The sequence below is a fragment of the Festucalex cinctus genome, chromosome 9 (assembly GCF_051991245.1).
Source record: "Festucalex cinctus isolate MCC-2025b chromosome 9, RoL_Fcin_1.0, whole genome shotgun sequence".
Lineage (NCBI taxonomy): Eukaryota > Metazoa > Chordata > Actinopteri > Syngnathiformes > Syngnathidae > Festucalex > Festucalex cinctus.
Window position 1 is genome coordinate 14,426,097 of NC_135419.1, and position 22,965 is coordinate 14,449,061.

The window sequence follows — 22,965 nt, forward strand, 5'->3', positions numbered from 1 at the left end:
TAAGTGACAGTTTGTGTCCTCCCCGTTGTTATGTCTGCGTGAACTACTGTTCGCCAAGCGAGTATACACACTAGTGACGTCACCACTCGGGGGCGTTGCAACACGGAAGTACTTCTATGTTGAAGAAAAGTTAAATAAATCAATATAAGGGTGTATTCTTCAGCTCTTATGCATTTTTCGTAGCTAAACTAACTATTTACTGCCGATCAAGCCATACATGTAAAATTAAAGGAGCCTTCCTTTAACAATGATGTAAAGTTTAAAACAATATGCCTTGCAATAAATAACCTGCATTAGAAATCTGATATCGGATACAAGAGCAATGTAGATGTCTACTGCATAGGTTTAATCCCGATAAATGATCTGTGGTCTGAAACAACACAAAGAAGAATTATCTAGGAAATGACGCCATGCATCTCACATATACACAATAGTGAACTCACATTAATCAGTGAAACTAAACACAACTGTTGATTCCCAACCAGGGTGCCATGAAATTTAAATTATAGGCATCATAAGTAAAGTATGAGTGGTCATGGATAAAAAAAAAAAAATGTTTCATATTTTTTCTATAATATATATTTTATGTCTTTTTTTTTTCTACACTATAAGAGGCGTTAATATGTTTCTCAGCATTCACACAATGAATTCATCACCGGTGTCCGAATGTTGCTGTCCTTTTCTGAGTGCCTTGGTAAAGCAGCATGAATAAAAGTCTTTATTTCCGTAAGTGACGGTGCTGCTGTGGTGGGGGGTGGAGGTGTGTTTTGGCCACTTTGACATTATAAGAGGAAAAAAGAAAAAAAAAAAAAGGGGCGAGTGCACCAATTAGTCACAGGTGGCTGCTGACTCCAACTCTTAAAAGTGGTCACAGAGTACATTCAGCAGAGAAAGCAGGTGAGTGGGCTGTCAAACATGCAATAATGAGCTAAAAGTGGAAATGAAACTTTGGGGGGAAAAAATTGAAATCAGACAGCAAGCACTTTCAGTAAATGGGTTCTTAAGAATGCTGTATTATTTTATTCCATTTATGTTCTGTACTGCGCTTTAAATGTGTTTGTATGACATCACTGATGTACTGTATATAAAAGAGGCAACATCTTTGTTTATGTAACTTGTTAATGTCACTGTTTACTGAGTAGAGTTGAGAATTAATATTAGATTTTAGAAAATGGCTTGATTTCCCTTGATTTATCAAGCAGAAGAGGCTTATTATGAAATTGCATTAAGGAGGGCAAAGAAAACGAGTACAGTCAACGTGTTGCTCATTGCTCGTTAAAATGTCACCTTATTTTTGTGTTCTAGTGCAAATTGGACCATGTCCAATTCCGGCATTGAACTTGGACGTGTGACCTTATAGCATGTGCAATTTGGCATTTTAAGAGATTTGATTCATCAATGACCTTTGCTGAGCTTTCATTATGTGAAGATGTGCACAGCATGTTTACATCAGTAATCTCTGGAGGGGGGAGAAACTGCTGCAGGTATTTAATAAATAAGTCTCTTTTATTCAACAAAAATAATAATAGTCATTATGAATTGTCTTTTGTGTGTGTGTGAACCACAATGGGACTCAAGCCTCCAGTTCTAAAGGGTATGCCCATATGGATTAACTACTGCCCTGCAATACAAATTTTACGTAAATTTGTCAACAATGCACATCATTTCAAACATTTATTCCCACTTACATGTATTTGTTGATATTTTTATGACTTAAAAGTAAAAGCAAAATACAGCAAATTAAGAGTATGCAGCTAGAAGACATCTTCTCGTCTTGGAAAAGTATACCAACGGTACAAAAAATTGTTTTTATCTGTGGCCATAAAAGGAAACTGTTTAACAAATCGTAATATTTTAATATGGTTAAATATAATGCTATACTGTGGCTGCATGCATATTAACACATTCACTGCCAGCCCAGCAAAAATGCATTATTAGACGTCTTTTTCCGTCAATGGCAGTCAATGAGTTAAGATGAGATGTAACCAAAATTGACGAATTTTTAAGCAAAATTTGCCTTAAAAAAAGAAAAAAGGAAAAAAGGATGCTGCATTATAATCACAAAATATATTGGCACATTGTGTTTAACACATTCACTGCCAGGCCAGCAAAAATGCATTATTTGACGTCTTTTTCCGTCGATGGCAGTCAATGAGTTAAGCATCCCTGCGAAAACCCTGAGACAGAGAATCCATTCACGTTTTATGTCCAGGCTAAATATACTGCATTATAATATAAAATATTGTCTCGGATGGGATTTATATTATGGAGAAGACAATCGGCTTCAGACAGTCTTGTCTTAGCTGACATGGTGCAGCAGATCCATCAAGTCAGTTACAAGGTTGGTCCCGCATTGATTTGACTTACTTTCCCCGCAGATTTGATCTCAGGGAATCCGAAGGCCTTGAACTGTGTCTGGGTGCTCAAGTTTATTCCTGACTGACTGTCAGGTGTACATTTCTGCGTGACCAAACTGGGGAAAAGTTACCATAAAGCGTCTGTAAAACATTTGACAGAATCCGTGTCATAGAGAAATATGTTTTCAGTTTCAACTACGTTTCACAAAAAACTCTTTCTGCATTTGTAATCATCATGTTCTTAGCTTAACCTTGAGATGTTTTGCTTCGACATAAAGTAGCTCAACTTTGAATCCAAACACCGGCAGGGGACCTTGCCAGTTAAATGAGGTTTTCAAATCCAGCATAACATGAGCGCCAACACCGACTCCGCAGACACGTTGTTATTATGTAAACAGAAAGTCTTAATTAGTTGCTTGTCTTCCTTATCACACTTTCCCATATAGACCACCCAGTAAGGTAATCATGTATGCTGTCCTGGGGTGTAAACATTAAGGCGCGGGGTAAATCATGATGAGCTTTTTCAAGGTCTGTTCAGCTGGTGCTCAGTGATTTAAAAACAGCAGAGTTTAGACATTTGAGGTAAGCATGACTTGGGTTACTTTTTCCATACATGGGATTCATAAAACCATATTTACTGTATTACTTCATTTAGCTGTGTTTACATAAAAACATTCTCATTAACTCCAGCCATTTTCACAGAAGCAGCCTCCTTCGCTCCCAGCTCTTTTACTGGATTTTGACTGATTTTGCAAGGTCCACAAAATATTGTGTTCTATTGCTATCAAAACATGGAACCTACCAAATGAAAGATTAAAGTGTCTTCTTTCATCAGAAAAAAAAGCATGTTTCTATCTGTTTCCATTTTGCAGCACTTAGAATTAGAATATAGCTAAGTTTCATCATTATTCACAAATCGGTTTAAAACACTGGTGTAAAGAGCTGTTTTGCAACATGGCCCTGGTTGGTCTCTTATACTCTGCTGCCACCTGCTGGCTTTTTTTTGGAATAACTACCATTGTTTTAAGCATTCTCTTCAGTTCAGAGGCTGCATCAAAGCCTTTTGCATGCTGTAGCATAAAACAAAACAAAAAACACCATATGAATACATTTTTGGGACCATGGCAAATGGAAAATGGAATGATTTTATACATTTTTTAGGAGCAAATGAGTTAATTCTATCAAACAATCACACATTTTGTTTGTTTCCCATAGTCATTACAATAGAGGTTCATTGTACAGCATTCTCATTAATGCTGCCAAAAATAACATACATTGTTTTGTGTGTTTAAAACGTGTTAATAAACAAGCTCATCTCTTTGTTAGCAGCTAACAATCTATGCTAAACTAAACTAGCTGAAAAAGCATGCTATGAGAAGTGTTTATCCCAACACAAAGAATAAATGATGTTTTACCCCAGTGAAGTTGTAATTCTTGTTACTTCTATCAAAATTAGCACACGTTTAGTTTTATGTTTCCTATATTTATTACAAAAGAGGCACATTGAACCGCAGTTCCATTAATGTTGACAAAAGCTACATACTTTTTTTGTTTGATTGTTTAATGTTTCTAACATATGTGTAAATAACAATTATGTCCCTTTGTTGGCAGCTAGCGAGCTAAGCTAAACTAAACTAAACTAGCTGGAAAAGTTTCAAGGTGTGTTTATCCCAACACGAAGAATTAATCAATGACGTTGTACACCAAAAGTTGGAATTCTCATTCACGCTGATGTTAGATTAGGACTCTTACTGATTAGATAGGTGACTTGAGCTAGGAAGTTGTGTCGCTGTGACCTGTCCTGGCTTGGCGTCTACCTATGTGCACTCTGACACACATTTATCCAGCAGAAACCAATTAAGACCATCAGGTCAGACATTTTTACATACAAAGTCCCATCGAACTTTACACTGACAAAAGTAACATAAATTTTTTTGTTTAATGTTTCCAACATATTTGGGTTAATAGCAAACGTGTGTCTTTGTTAGCAGCTAGCTTAAGCGAAACAATGCTAGCTGGAAAAGCTGCACCGTGCTCCAAGACTTACACGAAAAAAGTATTAAATTATGTTTTAGACCAGCATCTTTGGAATTCTAATCAATGCTGACAAAAGTACCACACATTTCTTTGTTTAATGTTTCCAACATATGTGTTAATAGCAAACATGTCTCTTCGGTAACAGCTAGCGAGCTCAGCTAAACAAAATTAGCTGTCAAAGCTTGACCGTGCTCCGAGTCGTGTTTATACCAACACAAAGAATTAATAAATGATGTTTTACACTGGTAATGGTAAAGTTGTAACGGCACATACTTTTGGCAAGGCTTCAGTACTATAAAAGCTGATTTTATCCACTGGAGTCTACATACAATGAAATACATATGAGAACACAGACTCCCAAGATTCTAATATAGCCAGGCAGGATTGTGTTTGTTAGACTTGCAGGTGGTACATCTAAAATAGAAAATTAAAATTCAGTGACACGATATCCTTTCAGTGCTGCTGATTAGTCATTTGTTATTAAGCACTGTGTTTAATGTTCCAAACATTGCACTGTGTCACTCACTGGGCTTGAATACTAATGCGAATCCAGATTCTCTCGTCCTTATAATGCAATTTAATGGAACTGTTTCTGCACAACTGTCAACCTCTCACCCACGCAACGAGCAAAACAAACTGCCAAGGGATGAGCTATCTTCATTAGCAAGTGTTCATTTTAGCAGTGGAGTATTCTACAGCACGTGGGTGCGGGTGGGCATGGAAGCCGCATGTAGAATATTGAAGCTTGATAATAAATTGGAATAACCGCTTGGTCGTTGAGATATGGCAGAATATAGACAACTCAAAAGCTCCAAAGTCACTTTATTCCACCAAATGCATTTGAAGTTCAAGTGTGTCCAACAGTTACATGAGCCACGAGTTAGCGTGAAGAAGACATGCAGAGGCAAAAGCAGCCATAGCAGTGAACATTCAAAGGTGCTAAGTTGAATATTGACAATAAAGAACTGTGAGCAATTACGCAATTTATCTTCCTGCCTGACAAACACCCCGCTCTCCATTATGAGCTTTTAGCTGACACCTCAACTCTTCTAAGCCTTCACCGCCAAATACCTCGCTGCTAATGCAGGGCAGCTCAAAACAGCTTTGTTAAATACATTTCAGTTGTTTAACCATAATTTTCTTCTCTTATAGCCCTTTTAATGCCTCCATTAGTGCGAAGATGCAGTGAATAACAATTAAAGAGAGATGAAGGAATTCAGTAGATAATGAATAACTATTGAATGAAAGCTGGCGCATTGGGGGTTTTAAATTCTTGACTGGGAATACATTGTACTGTAATTATTAAAGCTTAGGACAATCACATACACATTAGAAATGTAGCCGTTTATTTGTTCATTGTCACAAAACAATCTTGTGACTAAAAAAAATGTAACCTCACAATCATGTGTTTCACAATGTTCCTAAATGTGGAAAAGTCCATGGTCTAATTAACATAGGGTGACCAGATTTTCAAAATTTTCAATGACGACGCTGCAATATTGCTGAGTGCTGACAAGCAATCAAACAATCGGTTCTCACTAGGAACTATTTACAAATGTAATTGTTATGTTCTGAAGGTTGGATCCCAAAAGTGCAGACACAAAGAAGATTTTAACTCTTTATTCGCATAACATCGAGATGCGTAGAACAAACTTGACTAGACGAGAAACAACGAGAATGCATCGAGAATCACGAGACGCCAAGCCCCCTTGGGCTGTGGAGATGCACCGAGGAACAGAGGTAATAATCCGACAAACACACACATTTAGACAGTTTATATAGACAGTGAATCAATCTGATTGGTTGTGGCTAGACATGTGGGTAACATGGAATTATCTGATTGGCTGTTGACCAGAAAAAGAGATGAAAGATTCTTGACACCACATAGCTCCTGACATCACATAGCTTAAAACCAGTTGAAACTATATGCCGATTACATCAGTTCAAAAAATCAGCACTTGACCTCTCGGTCACGACCCAAACTTAACTCTGGTGTGACCCAGTAATGACAGTAATTGCTAGTAAATCTGGTGACCGGTGGTTATATTACTGCTTTAGCTAATTCTAAATGTTATATTACAGTAGTTGTCGGTCGCACATTGTAACATTGGAAATATTCCGCCAGAAAAATGCAGCTTTTGTTGGGTCTGACTGGCGAGCGCAGCATTAGGCTAGTAGGACTACATTTCCCACGATTCTTAGGCAGTTCTAGATCGGGTATGACAAATACATGCCTGTTAATGATTAGATGTACTAAGGCACACCGCCAAAACAATTGGCTTGCTGACTGGACTTAAAAAAAAAAAAAAAAAAAAAAAAAAAAAAAAAAAAAAAAGAAACACAGGGACCGGGACCTGCACTAAAATCGTGACTGTCCCAAATAAACCAGGACGTCTGATTGATTTATATGCTTTTATGTGGAATATGGCATGCACATATTTATAAGCAGAGGAAACAAAATCTGCCTAGCAACAGGTCTTATTTTCAAAATCAAACCCAAACACACAATATGATATGATCAAATGTGTGTGTTTTTTTTTTTTTTTTAAATGTCCCCCACCAGAGTGCATGTTGTGTTTACAGTGCATGTATAACCTCGGCGGAGAGGAGAAGTGTGGCGGAGAAGGTCAGGACTGCAGGCGAGGAGATGCGTGCAGACAGACAATGTTTGCAGTTGTGCTGATTAAATAAAGCAATGAGACAATGTAGTGCAGAGGGTGTGGGCATGACTGGTCAAAGGGTTCAACTCTATTGGCACAAATTCTTTGTTAGGAACTTGGTGGCAAAAAGAAAAAGTGAATAGATTAAAAATGATCAGCACGTGCATGCTTTTGGAAGATCGTGACGTCGATTAATTAACGAATTCTGTGAGGCAAAAGCTGGAAGCAGGTTTGTTAGCTTGTTGCTATGACAACATCGCTGCTAACAAGCTAAATAAATGCATGAGCGGCTTCATCCAAGGATCTTAATTAAAAGGAGGTAAAGTTTCATCCAGATGCGGGTGTAACCGAAGCAGCACAAATGTGAAGTTCAAATTGCTGCTCAATGCGCAATCGGAATTAGATCTTAACCAAATCTGGGTTTATTTTACAGTATCTGCTCATACTCATTATTTGTCCATTATATTGGAGTTTTTGAAGTTTTTTTTTTTTTTTTTTTTTACTACTTGTACTTCTAAACTATTTTAGAAATGATCAAGATTCCTACTGTGATAATCGTTCTAATGATTAATCTGATGCCAACCCGTCAACCCTAAAAATCTTCCATCCACATTTTTTTGCCAGTATGGAGAAGAACAGTTGCAAGAAAGTAAAAGGATGACCGTTTTTGCCCATAAAACTTGTCATACTCCTGAACAATTCGTCCCTCCCCGGCAACTTGTGAAATGATGGCTCCGCCCCCTGCCTGTCGGTTCCGCATCCCTGCTTGAAATGCTGAAGGAATTGTGTCGCCTTCATAAATAATGCTCCTGAAATCTGACTTCTTCCTTACCCTTAAAACCAATTTTATAGAAAAGCCAAGAGTGACAGTGTACACAGGAAATGAATTTCCAAAACCTCACAGAGACCTTGTAGAGGAGAAGCAGAGGAAAAAGTTTTCAGACATATTTTACTGAGCTGCCAAAATATCTGCAGTCACTTGGAGGCATAAATCCCCTCTGGCTCTTCTTTATCACACTCACACACAAAAAATGTACATTTAAGACTTAAATATTGCAAACATCTCCTGGATAAGCACCAAAAGCAGCTCTCTGTTTAGTTTACCATGCAAATTATATATCATACTGAATCAAAGTCATTATTGTTATTGTTAGCCCAATAGAGATCAACCACCACAGATAACGCATGAGTTGAAACAACGCTTAATTTGAATATAGATTGAAGCTCTTGCAATTGATTATTGATTAGCCCTGCTGTGAAGTGATGGTTTCAAAATGGAGTGCAGTACTTGGCTGCACCAGCAGAGGTGCTGTTGACTCAATATCACCTACATAACAATGTGCCACTATTATATATATATATATATATATATATATATATACACATATATATATATATACACATATATATATATATATATACACATATACATATATATATATACACATATATATATATATATATATACACATATATATATATATATATATATATACATATACATATATATATATATATACATATATATATATATATATATATATATATATATATATATATATATATATATATATATATATATTTATTAGGGGTGTTAAAAAAATCGATTCGGCGATATATCGCGATACTACATCGCGCGATTCTCGAATCGATTCAATAATAGGCAAAATCGATTTTTTTTTTTTTTTTTTTTTTTTTTTTTTTTTTTTTTTTTAGGATTCACACCTTAAGCATGGAAGAATGTTATATGAACGGAACATTAAGCCTTAATATTTTATTTTAATGCTGTTTAAACATGAAACAGATTACAACCTCTATAAGACTGAAATTTCAGATAAATAAATAATACATTTTCATATAAATCTTACACTCTACAAGCTTACTGATTAGTATTTTCTAAATTTGAATGAAAAAAAATCGCAACAATCGACTTATAAATTCGTATCGGGATTAATCGGTATCGAATCGAATCGTGACCTGTGAATCGTGATACGAATCGAATCGTCAGGTACGAGGCAATTCACACCCCTAATATATATATATATATATATATATATATATATATATATATATATATATATATATATATATATATTTGTATATAATAATTTATATAGTTATGAATTTTTCCATATTAAATACCCGTCCATATTTGATACTCATATTCATTTCCTAGCCTCTACTGTACATTCCAGCGATACAAGTAATTCAGATTAAAGTTGAAGCACTGCTCTCAAATAATTTTCGTCATGATAAAATCTGAAAAACAGTGACAGATATAACTTAGGTCAGTCAACACAAAAACAGAATTTTATCTTCCTACTTACAAAGTCATGTAGACAATAAACCCGCCCAACCCCAACACCCGCCCCCCAACCCCCGCCCCCGCAAATTTGTGTCAATCAAAAGCCTTAAAAATTAATTTTACTTGGTCACCTCTGTTCTAAAATATCATGAGATATTAGATGAAGTTTTACTCTGCATATATTATTTAAAATCAGCGGCAACGCGGAGCCCGGGAGACAACGAAACCAGCACACATAATAATGATGATAATAAAGCATTATTAATCATGTTCTGTTGTTAAATAAGGATTTAAATATGTGAGATTGTCGCACATTTTACAATTCCCTGGATGGAGTCTTTTTAAGGACAAAAAATTATATTTGCATACAGATGAAACAGCATGATACAAACCTGACTACTCCAGTTCATATTGGTATTAAATTGTGTAAAATCACATTACATCTTAAACGTGCATGATATAATCCAGGTATTGTACCACAATACATATTGCATTTGCCTCAGTAATGGATACGTACGCCGAATGCGAACACTGGGTGGTCACGAACGTTTTAATATTTATTCATATAAACTAAGCCCCCAGTATGACATTATGGCGGCTGACAGTTCATGTTATATGCGGCTAATGATGTGATTACACACAAAATCACAGGAAGCTCCCCTGGGGCCTCGTTGGTTTACATTAATACATTTAAGTCAGATGTGATTCATGTTGGATTCATTATTTAAACGCTCCATAAATTCCTCTGAGGTCAGATTATTGAACCTCTCGTTCATCCATGATTTAAATTGCAGGAAATATATTTTACAGCTACATAATTTAGTTATTAAAGTATTACCGAAACCCATTTTGGCAAGTGTAGTAATAGACTTGTTTAAATTGTGTGTATTGCTTTAAGGAAAGAAGAAATAAGTATTTGCATGTCAGTTGGGGGGGGGGAAATGAGGTCTGGTTATGTCTCACTTTGAGAAATTGCAATTTATGCTTAGAAAAAAAATCTTAGCTGGCTTTTAAGGTCAGTTAGGTCAGTCTAACAGCAATTACATGGAGTCACTAACAAGATGAAAAGTTGCTAAAGCCGTCACCAACTTGTTAGTCCAAAATAATTCCAAAAAGCAAAACTCTTACACTCCTCCTCATTTGCACCCAAACAGGTGTCTGCCGACAAATGTGATGAAAATGCACTTTCGTTATACGAGTGTTGTGTAGGTCTGCCTACACACAGGAAAAAGCTGAAGATTGTCTTTTTTTTTTTTTTTCTAGTTTCTGCAACTGCATAGTAAACAGTGTTACAATTAAGCCTCAATGTCATCAGGCTTGATTAAATGAATGCACAATATTCTAAACTAAAAGATGTTGGCGGGAGTTGATTTGTGTGATGGTGTGATTCGGTCTTTTCAAGGATTAATCATTCATTTATGAAGTATTGGAAAAAATAATTCACTATATTACCAGAATCTTTCAGGACCTCCATCAAAAGATAGCCAATTAACTGATCTGGTCTCAATATCGGTCTCATTATGTTCCACTTAACCATCCATCCAGCATTTATATGTACCACTTTTCCTATTCTATTAACTGGAATTATAATTGTACATTAACCATCCCGCAACACACACAAGCACACCCACCCATAGTTCTGCCACAGGCACGTTTCAAAAATAATTTTAAGATGATTTCTTTAATTAATTGATTTCTACATTGATCCCGAAGGAATTGTCTCACTCTGTTGTCATATTCATAAATGAATACAATTCAATGACATCCACCACAAACGTCCCTGGAGCTCAGAATCTGTCTGCGCCTCAATCGAATACACCAAAAATTGCGTAACACCACCGGCGCCACAACTTAGACCTGCTTGTAGCTGGTTTAAATGCCAGTCTACTTTCTGTCACGAAACTGCCATTTAATTTTTGTTTTTTGTTTTGTTTTGTTTTTTTTAATTAAGACACCCAGCAGGGTGCAACACGAAAATGAATATTACTTTTCGCCTGTCCACCAAGAGTGTTCACAACGGTGGACGTTTGATGGGGTAATGATACTATCAGTGAAATAGCTCTTCCCTTTAAGCAATAGATATTTGAACACAAAGGGCAGAGTAATGCACAGAGACAGATAATACAACTAACAGAAATGAATTCTTAATCCTCTGGAAACTACTATGGAAAGAGAAGTGCAGTTTGCTGACTGCCCCCGCCACAAAATAGCCCCCTTTGTCTGTATCATACTGCCCCCAAGTGGCCAAGACACACACTGCAATGAGCAGCACAATGTCCATTAACTTGAAGCCAAAAACATGTCAAAAACAGTTTGTTTACATTCTATTTATTATGTCATTGCTGTGAGTGTGTGTGTTTTTTTTGTTTACAATATGACATTAAAAAATGCTATTTTGCAGCTGAATTAGTAAACAATCTTGTCTTTGTGTGTGATTAAGGAAATCATAGTTCTTGAACTTGTTGGAAGTTTTCAACCCCAACAGTTTCCTATGCGCATTCGCCAAACCCTTCTTTATTGAAAAGTATTTTTCTTTCTTTTTTTTTTCAGCCATTTAATCTAATCTTTGATCATTTTGTTTTGCTAGTGAGCTAGCTAGCTCAAAACTAGCTATCTAGCTAGCTAGCTAGTTGTACTGGACTAGAATTGGAAATCATGCAGTTAGGATGCTGGCTATCACCCAACTCTATGTTAATTTGGTGTTTTTCTTTCAACAGGTTCCCACATTGCGGAATAGGGTGTGATAACATTAATGGGTGATCCCTTTTGACAAAAGAAAACTTCAGTCAACACTCAAACACTGTAAGTACACGTTTCATCCCTTTAGCCCTTTTGCCTTATATTAACCTCAACGCTACATAAGTACAGAAGGATTAACATCACACACTAAGACTGTTTATACAGTTGAACAGGTCAATTGATTTCAGAGCTTATTAGACTTTTATGAATCGTGAGGAAAAACTGTTTCCATGTCATGTGACTAAAGCACATTGAACGTTACGAGGATTATGCATTAATCCGTTATCAAATGTTGCTCGGGTTGGCATTAATATATAAGCTTTCGCAGATTTCTCATTTAAAAGACTCGCTCATAATTACGCCCACGACTCTTCCCCTTTTCCGCTGTCTCTCATTCTTCTTATGGCCATTAAGCAACTCATAGCCCGTGAAAGGTTATGAACTCTCCCTATTGTCCCGATATTGACAACACAGCAACGATTTAGCGGCGGGAATGTATGCGCGTGTTTGTGACTCTTCTGTTCTGCAGCTTTTTTTTTTTTTTTTTGCTCACATCTGCAATTCCGCATTGATCCCGTGCCAGACAGCCAGTGAGTGAGCACAAAGCTGATGCGGACTTTTGGGTTCTGTGTCGGTCGGGTCTGTCACTATCGCCAGATGGGTCGGTCAAATTCGCCGGCTGCATGACGTCACTCTCTCGGAAACTTGACAGCACGCACGGAACTTTTTATTCACTCACTCATCCAAGCTTGAGTGAGTGAGTGAGTGAGTGAGAGTGAGTGAGTAAGTAAAAAAAAAAAAAGCCGACAAATTCGCCCGGCCACCACTACACATTAACAGAAACCCAGAGGTGTCGATTGAGAAGGAATTCTTGGCTATACATCCTATATTTATAAAGTGCATTTTCCTGAATGAAAACGGAAGCCCCTGTCTTTAAAGCAAAGTCAACTAAATTTTTTTTTTGACAATAATATGTTCTATGCAGCCCCACTAGTCTAAATATTTTATTCTGTTAGATATTGTGTAAGAAGTGAAATATGAGTTAAGCGGCAAAATCCAGCCATTTTTATCCATCTCACTTGCTGTTGACTGAAGATAACATCACAGTTGCTCAGACAACGACCAATCAGAGCTCACCTGAAGTTTTCTGAAGCTGAGCTGTGATTGGTTGTTGCCCTGAGCAACTGTGATGTCATCTTCAGTCGGCAGCAAGTGGCAAAATGGCGGCCTCCTGAGATGGATAAAAAAAAAATGGCTGGATTTTGCTTCATAACTCATATTCCACAAATGTAATATTAATCAGAATTTCATGTTTAGACTAGTCACATATAACATATTGTCAAGAAATGTTTAAGGTTGACTTCCACTTTAAGTAAAAAAAATAAATAATAATAATAATAATAATAATAATACCACACTGACTTGAAGTGTTGTGAAAGTGATGCGATGTTTTTAGAGAAATTGAGAAGTCAGACTGCAAAATTTGCATTTCATTTTTTAAAACTTACATGCTAGGCTCAAATACAGTTAAAATCATTCAAACAATACTTTAATATGTTCTTAAGAGTCTTATAGAAAACATGCTAACAACATTTAAAGCCTAAATTTGTTCAATAAAAAGTGTTATACAACAACTTTTCCTCTTCCCTAAAAAGTGTTTGCACTGAGGGAAGCCATTTTGTTTTATGATGCAATCAAAGGTAGCAAATCCCCACCCCTACACATTTGGTATCACTGGAAAGCTATGAATGTCCTCTATAGAGCACAAAGGGAGTTAATTCAATCGTATGCACTGGGTGGGAGATATTCAGGTTTAAAAAGGTCCACTACAGAGGACAAATTTGAATTGCTGGTAGGCAGGAGGATACAATGTGCACATATTTCAAAATGATGCATACATGAATACTGATTATTAAGCATAAACTCATGTAAAACTGGATGATATTTCTGTACCTTGAGGGCAGATCAACTAGCCAGCCCTGCTGTCTTCCTCACTTAGCCCGGTTGCTGACAGCCTGTTCAAAGTTGTTATTAGGCAGACAGATACAAAAAAAAAAAAAGTCAGGCTTGATTTGATTTATTTAAGCATTTACCAGTTTGAACACCAGTATGCTCATCTGAAGTCTTTGTAGGACTACTTTTATCTTATACTGTGACATTTCTGTGCATCTCCTGCACTGTTCACTTGCAATATGATGATCGTGATGACGATTCCCCTTGCAGCAGTCATCGTACACTGTGGATTTTCTTATCTCGCGTCCCTTGGGCTGACGGGCTCGGGCACGCTGAGGATGCCTTTCTTCTTCATGTTCAGATAGCGATGAGAGCCCTCAATGGACTCTTAACAGAGTCCAGCTTCTGTAACCATGTAACTGTCGCAACGAAAATACGGTCAACAATTTGGCAGGCGTTTCATGTGCAAATGTCGCTTCCAAAAGACTGACACGGCAATCAGTGTCTGAATGCGAGCCTCTCCATTCTGAATCGAAAATCAATTCACGGTCCTCAATCTGAATTTAGGATGTGACGAGTCCTATGAGTAGGTGCGATCATTTCCAGTCTCATCAAAAACGGTTCTCGTCTGCAGTCACAACACTCGTCTCCCGTTGAGCGCCGCCGTCACACCGGGTGACGTGGCTTCGCAATTAATCACAGAGGAGGCTCGCTAATAAAGTAATTAGCAATTCTATGAATTTCATCTTGACATCCATTTTGCTTCCAGAAAGGGAAACACAGAAAATGGTATACAGCGCTTAAAGGCAGCGTTGTAATGGATTTGAAAAAAAACAAAAACAAAAACTAACAAAAATTGACTTTGAGTGATGAAACGTGGCTGCTCAGCAGGTTACAAGTGACGCATTTCCCCTTTGCAGATGCTGTTAAAATCTAATTTGCTTTGAAATAGCTCACGATTTTCTATTTTAGAAAGTAGAAAATCAGATAATCCTCTATCATCCTCACAAGGCAACCTTTAAGGCAGTCAGGAGGACAATTAAATAAACTCAATAAATGTCAGCTGTATGGTTAAGCGTGTTCTCCCTGTTAAAATTTGGTGACAAACAGTAGACTCGCTAAAACCAAGTCTAAGTAGTGGCACAAGTGACTCGATCGAGGCACAGGTAGGCATGCACGACCGACTACATAATCAGTTAGTGGACATCATCTTGCAGTTCCTTTTGACTGTAAATGCACTTTGCGTGCACCAATCTCCTGCATGGACTCCAACGAGTCCTTTCACATGTGGACCGCGCCTGCATCTGTAGAACGCAGATGTGTTACTCTGCTGAATTTAAATGGATGAATGAGGGGAGCCGCTTCAATTGGCCGAGAGTTGGCTGCATTCCCTCCTACAATGGCACAAACGCCTTCATCTATGTGCGCTAGTTTTGCAAAATACCAAAAAAAAAGGCTCACGTTCCACATATTTAAACTATAAAGAAGGCTAAAGTCATCATTCAAGCCATTTACCCTTTTTATCAATCACTCTGCCTTCGTTAAATGACATGGAAGGTTTGTCAACTGAGATGACTTGACTTGACTTGTCTCGACTTGATGGTGCCATTGGAGATTGGGTTTTTGCCACCTGGAATTACGTGTAAAGTCATCGTGAAATGATCTTTAAGCTGCAGTGAAGATAAAGACTTCAGTCCTGCCAAAAGTCATGCACTTGAGCCCAGTTATTTCGAAATAATAAGTTAGATGTCCTCTAAAAAAATATTCTTAATATAGAACATTAAAGGGAGAGTTTGTGATTGCTCCCTGCCCAACCTATTTTTTTCAATCAACTTTTATTATATTTGTTAAATAATTTGTCATTATAAGTTTTTATTTATATTATAATTTATGTTATGTAATCAGTTTTTTTTTTAACTAAATAATTGTAAATATAAAATTAAATGATTCGGAATTGTTTTAAAGTGCCAAATATTATGGAAAAGTGTCAAAATTCAATTAATAAAAACGTCATTTTGAAATAAATATCCTTTTAATAAATAACAATTATGTAATATGGGGTTAAATTGTAAAATGAGGTGTTAGTATTATCATGAAAAGTGTTCATACTATTCTTTAACTCATTCACTCCCAAAAACGTATTTATACGTTTTTTAGTTGTTGTTTTTTTGCTAGAGTTTTTGTATGAAGGCTTTGATGTAGTTTCTGACCTGAAGTGGTCGCTTAAAGCGATGGTAGTTATTACCAAGTATTTTCAACAGGTTTGTGAATAATGATGAAACTTAGCTAATTCTAACGCTAATTCTAACGGATAAAAAAATATACCGTGTTCTTTTTTTCCTGATGAAAGAAGAGACATTTTTCTATTAGTAGGTTCCATGTTTTTATAGAAATAGAACATGAAAATGGCTGGGAGTGAAAGAGTTAATATGTAACAAATGTTTTATTTTGATTATTTCACAATGATTATTTTAACGTCATACTTTTTTTTTTAAAATAATAATGACGTTTAATTTATTTTCTAAGGTTTTATAAGGTAAGAAAACATTTTTTATTTTTTTTTTACAAAGTCAGTGAGAAAATAAATTGTCATTATTTTTAAAAAGTATGACGTTAAAATAATCATTGTGAAATATTTAATCTTTTGGGCTTCCATAAAATATCAGGTCATTTTTAAATGGAAGAAAATGCTTTTAAATTCCTTTTAAATTAAAAAAAAAAACATTAAGATACAAAAACATTTACGGCCTTTAAATCCAATTCTAATTTACATGTATTTATGGGAAAGCGAAATGTTAAAGGGACCAATTTTAATCACTGTATGAAAAGGAAAATTTTTCAACCCAGACCTAATAAATACGATTGGCGATATTATCAGTCATCCGTGGTTATCCGGTCATACTGACCGTTTGGACAAATATGACTAAATTAAAATAAAAATGATGAAAATATCACTTGACCACATTTTAGTCAATGACAAACAATTAGAACTTCTCTGCAGTGCACATTTTGTATCGTGTTCTTGTACAGAAAGCAAAAAAGCCTCCAGTAGACATTTTAACACAACTCTCAAAGATACTTGGACTATCTTCCCTTTAATTCACTTTCCCCCGACAAGTACAGCATATTTTTATCACCAAACGCGCTCACGTACACGACGTTTCCAGGGACTGATTTTTGGGCACAATAAACAAGCTCTGCAGCGATCCTAAATCACGGTGACAAATGCCGACGTTAGCCTTGCTTAAAGACAAAGCGCAAACAAAAGAGCCTTTTTTTTTTGTTTTTTGTTTCCCCCCCGCGGAGCCACTTGTAGATGTTGTCTCGGGCTTTGCACGGTGCAACCTCTTACTCATAACCTGCGCTCATCCTTGAGCCCTCAGGGCCACAGCTGCTGCAGAGCGTACACACAAACCAGCGCTCCGCTCTCGACATGTTGCCATGGCGACATCTGTCCTGAGGAGTATGTAAATGAATAATTCTGCTGTTGTTTTTATTTTGTAAAATGAAGGTGGACATTTCATGTGTAATTGTAACTAGTGCTTCGCTATAGAATTTTTTTTAGAATTGATTCATCTATCGAAGATGCAATCAATTAATCGGATTAATTTTAATTTTGCATTAGAGTGTATTACAAAGCATTTTCCCCCGATTACTGTTTATTAACCAGTGATTGATTCGTATAGTGATTAAAAAAAGAAAAACGTGGATTGATGTACTATGTTACCAGTTTGGTCATTGTTTTCCAAAGTAAAAACAGATGTCTTATTCGGATTAAAAACTGAAGATAAGATGAAATTTGTATCCGTTTCTGTTTTGCAGCAATTAGCATTAGAATATAGCTACGGTAAGTTATGTCCATATTCACATTCCCGGTGAAAACACCGACAAAAAGAGCTTGCTGCAACATGGCCCTGGCTGATCTCTTATACTCTGCTGCCAACGGCTGGCAGCAATAACTACCATTGCTTTAAACCACCTCTTCATGTCAGAAGCTACATCAAAGCCGTATGTATGCTCTTATATTTAAAAAAAATAATTAAAAAAAATAAAAAAGGAGGGAAGGACAAAGAGTTAAGAAAAATACGTTTTTACCCGTTTTTGGGATTGAATGAGTTAAAGGGATACTTGACTTACTGAACAATTTTCAGCAGTGAAAAGTTAGCATTTTGTCCAGAATGAATTTGACAACTTCATTATTTTTCATGTACAATTAATAACTTTAAATAGTCATTTTTCTACTTGCTGTCGACTGATGATGACATCACCTGTGCTGACGAAGTAGGTAACGGACAATCATGGCTCACCTGTTTCCTGGGTTTGTTCAGTAAACTGAGCCATGATTGGTCGTTACCTACTTCCTCAGCACATGTGATGTCATCATCAGTCGACAGCAAGCAGAAAAATTACTTTTTAAAAGTACTAATTGTACATGAAAAATAATGAAGTTACTACATTAATTATAGACAAAATATGAACCTTTGACTGCTGAAAATAGCTCAATGAGTTGTCGATTTTGATAATCGATTACTAGTCGATTCATCGATTAATTTTGACAGCTCTAATTGTAACGGCAACACGGTGTGCCGCTACACTTGGAACACATGTTCGTGTTCGCTTCTGCAGGCTTGAAGACTTTTTTTTTTTTTTTTTTTTGTCTGGCATTAATTATTCTGTTAATCTTTGTCTGACACTCTTTTGTTTTGTAGCGCAGACAAACACACATAGCTGGCCGCCCGCGCGTGTGCGTCTGTCTTGGAGACACAAATGCTTTTTGGAGCATGAAATAAGCTTTCCTTGGAAGCGGCGACGGGCGAGAGTAGCTGACGTCCCCTTGCGAGTTCTTAATTAAGTACATGCAGCTCTCATCTTTAAATTGTAAATGTCACCTCTGGGGGCCGTCCCAGTCTCTCCTCTTGGTTCTGGCTCGAGCCTGGTCAAGGAAAAACGTTCGGGAGGTGAAACGCAGCACTCGTCCTGCCATCTTAATCAGCCTTGTGAAGGTCACGGTGTCAGGCGTTTGACTGCGAAAACACAGACAAGTTTCTTGAAATGGGAAAATTGGAAAATCTGCTGCATTTCCTCCCCATGTGCATGCATGCTGTAGTCTTTGTGTGGACGTTTTGGCTGGTCCAAACAAAGAAAATGCTCTGACGGGCTCATTTCGTGTTATGCACTAGACTGTAATGAGCCGAGAGGAGGCTGCTCTAACACATTAGTGCTCAGCATCCGTTTGCCTCCACACTTATTGGCCACACGTACTAACTGCATCTGAGCTTCCTCTCACTGTCAAAAAAAAAAAAAAAAAAGAAAGCAAAATGAAGATTTCAAGTGGAGTGTACTGATTTTTATCTACAAAAGGATATTTCTCTTGCATCACGAAAGCATAAGGTACATTGAGAAAGGCTCTCCAGGTTGAAGCGTCCTATATTCATCAGTAACGTAAACATAACGTTTGTTTTTTTTTGTTTAAAAAAAAAAAAAGTTCCTGTATTATTTTGTTCAAGGGAAACTTGACTATTTGAGCCATTTTCAGCATCAAAAAGCTACATTTAATTTTAACTTCATTATTTTTACTGTACAATTAATACCTTTAAGAATGATTTTTTTTCCCCCCACTTGCTGACATCACGTGTGCTGAGGAAGTAAGTAACGACCAATCATGACTCAGTTTGCTGACCAAACCTAGAATACAGGTGAGACATGATTGGTCGTTACCGACTTCCTCAGCACACGTGATGTCATCTTCAGTCGACAGCAAGTGGTGATGTTAGTTTTTAAACGTATTAATTGTAAATGAAATGAAGTTATCAAATTAATTCTGGACAAAATATTCACTTTACTGCTGAAAATGGCTCAATGAGTCAAGTATCCCCCTGGATTGGCTAGCAACTAGTTCAGTGTGTACCCCACCCACTGGGATAGGCCCCAGCACCCCCCGTGACACTTGTGAAGAAAAGTGGTTCAGAAAATGGATGGATGGAGTCAAGTATCCCTTTAACCGATTTAAAAAAATAAAAAATGTAGAAGGGTGGTGCATGTGCCAGCTTTAGGAGCTTAACTCATTCAAACCCAAAAACGTGTAAACACGTTTTGTAATACGTTGTCCTTCACTCCCAAAAACGTATTTACACATTGTTTTTTAATGCAAGAGCATACAGAAGGCTTTGATGCAGCTTCTGACATGAAGAGGTGGCTTAAAGCAATGCTAGTTATTACAAAAAATGGTCAGCAGGTGGCAGCAGAGTATCAGAGATCAGCCAGGGCCATGTTGCAACAAGCTCTTTTTGCCAGTGTTTTCACCAGGAATGTGAATATAGATGAAACTTATATATTCTAATGCTAATTGCTGCAAAGCGGAAACAGATACAAATGTATATTTTTTTGCATTGTGAAATATGACACACTAATCTTTCTTTTGGTAGGTTCCATGTTTTTATAGCAATAGAACAGAATATTCTATGGGTTTTGCAAAAACAGCCAGAAGTGAATGGGGGTTACTTCAGTGAAAACTTAAGGTGCGGATTCATATTGAAATCTTGGACTTTTTTTTTTTAGCATAATTTTTCAGGAATGCAATTTGGTGCTGCTCCAAATTTGGATTGCTTTGCCTTGGCGGAGATTTTCAGTCGACTGAGAGCCATTTTACACCGTAGCTTGAACTATTAATTATGACCTGATGATTTACAATCAGCGCGTGCGAGATGAGCTTGAAGATGAATCGGTTCTTTGATTTAACAAGAAGCTGCAGTATTTTCTGCTGACTCGTTAAGTTCTGTCAGTTCAGTTTTACGCCGTTAGCTGCACCGCGATGCCCCCCCGTCAGCTCGAATGATATCCTCCTTTTATTGGGACACTGGAAGTATGTTGGGGCGGTTCAGCGACACCTTAATTTTAGTGGTTTATTAGCTCATAATCGGTCTTTCAAGACCTTTTTGTTCGTCAGCTGTTTGTCTTTGCGTCTTAAAATCACAGCAGGAAAAAAAAAGAATAGAAAAGCTCATAAAGAAGTAACTCATAGTACATTAGCCTCACTCATACACTATTAATTACAATATGTTTCATAATAGTGATATAATGTTCTTCAAGAGCTACAGCAGGTGATTGAATTGTCAACAAAGCATTAATATTATCCGAGCCTAACGAGTATAGAGAATGAGTGGATGGATTCATGTCAGCATCCACTTGTGTGATCTACAGTACAAGCAATCTCATTTTAAAACAGATAAACACATCAATAAGATATTGTTGCTGGGAGCAAGACAAGGTTTTATTGTCTCCGTGGAGATCTTGTTTTGGAATGTAATGTTAAGACATAACTGAGCTTAAGTGTAGGAGAAAAAAAAAAACACAGGGAAAACTTGTCATAATTGATATTACAGGGGGTCTTCAGCGACGCTCCCGACTTTTTCGCAGTTACAAACATCACGCAAGTTGTGTTAGACAGACTTAAAGGTTCTGATGTGTATAAAAATTCGAGTCACGCCACCATCCAAGAACCAACCGGAAGTCTTTCATTTGTAAACTGATGACCCCTAGTAACCTATGTCAAACACAATTTCAGGGTCTGATTTGTTTGTATTTTTTAATTATTATTATTATTTTTTTTAAATAGACAGTCAATTAGGTGCCGGGGTTGCGATTGTAAACCTCACTGTACAAGAATAAAGAAAAAGAAAAAAGTTAACATACTTGATTATCAAGTGAAAAAAATACAGTAGCTAAGAGTAGGGCTGGGTATTGATACTAATTTCCTGAATTGATTCGATTTTGATTGGCAAAAGTCCCCCCCCGATTCAATCCAACCGATTAAGATACATATATTCATGGAACATCAATGCTTCTTAAATATCAGGGACATGATTAAAAACTCCACAAACTTTAAATTCCAAATTATCGAGAGATAATAACGGCTCACATGATTTTTTATTTATTTTTTGTCATGAAAGTAACACGTGTTATAAGTGTTACACATAAATTGACATCAGCAAGGATGAGATGAAAATACTATCTTAATAATTGTAATTCAATCATCATATACTGTATGTAAATTGTAAATATTCTTAATTGTATTAAATTGCACTAAATCAGGTCTTTTGTAAAAGGTAAGAAATGTAAAATTTCTGTGAACAGTAAATTTCAAGAAAAGAGCAAGATACACAAAAATACATACATACAAAAACATTTAGGCCTTTAAAATGATATTTTATCATGAATTTATGGAGAAAATACATATTAAAATAATCAATTTATGGTTTTATGAATCGATATCAGGCTCGGAAAAGTCAAATCGATTCACTATCGATTGATCGATTTTTTTTTTTTTTTTAAACCCAGCACGAGTTAACAAGTACACTGGAGGCTCTATTATTGCGACCAGCGCACATCCACTCAATAGTCAACTTGCAACTGTTGTGATGGTACGTCATGTGAGTTCTTTATTATTTTAATCCCTTCATACTAACTATGTGGAGCATACAAAAAAAGTGGTTTCATGAAAATGCGCAATATAAATGTACTGAAAAACTGAACTTATGGTGTTCCACAGGGTTCAATTCCAGGGCCTCAGCTGTTTTCATTGCATCTGCTGTCACTGTACATATGTCTTAAATATGAAGAAGAAAATACATATATATTTGTTTTGCTTTTTGTTTTTTCAATAGGAATATATATAGGTTCAGTACCTCAAACAAGGTTAAGAACAGTGAAAAAAAAACAGCCAGTTCTGTGAAGCTAATGAGTGTGATGTGCAGTACTTGGGGTAAAATCTAGTATTTAAAGATCATCACCAACATTTGCCCTAAAATTCTGCCCAAAAATAATTTCTATTCCTGTTTTCACCGTTGCAAACGTTCCCCACAGGTACACCGCTTTTGTACACTTTCTTAGTTTTATTCATCGATCCGTTCAAATC

The 22,965-nt window shown here is 36.6% G+C and overlaps 2 protein-coding genes across 5 annotated transcripts in view; one reads left to right on the plus strand and one right to left on the minus strand.

Annotated features, from left to right (window-relative positions):
• The window catches only part of LOC144025567 (uncharacterized), a 162,341-nt gene that overhangs the window by 100,778 nt on the left and 38,598 nt on the right, over window positions 1–22,965 (minus strand). Inside the window, exon 4 of one of the 3 annotated variants that reach the window (XM_077531763.1) lies at window positions 18,941–19,075. The exons of the other annotated variants lie outside the window; for them this stretch is intronic. The gene's annotated coding sequence lies outside the window, so the exon portion shown is untranslated. The remainder of the gene's footprint in view (window positions 1–18,940; window positions 19,076–22,965) is intronic. 3 annotated transcript variants of the gene reach the window in all.
• frmpd3 (FERM and PDZ domain containing 3) overlaps window positions 1–22,965 on the plus strand; it is an 84,981-nt gene that overhangs the window by 23,899 nt on the left and 38,117 nt on the right. For both annotated transcript variants that reach the window (XM_077531758.1, XM_077531761.1), the window contains exon 2: window positions 12,077–12,161. The gene's annotated coding sequence lies outside the window, so the exon portion shown is untranslated. The remainder of the gene's footprint in view (window positions 1–12,076; window positions 12,162–22,965) is intronic.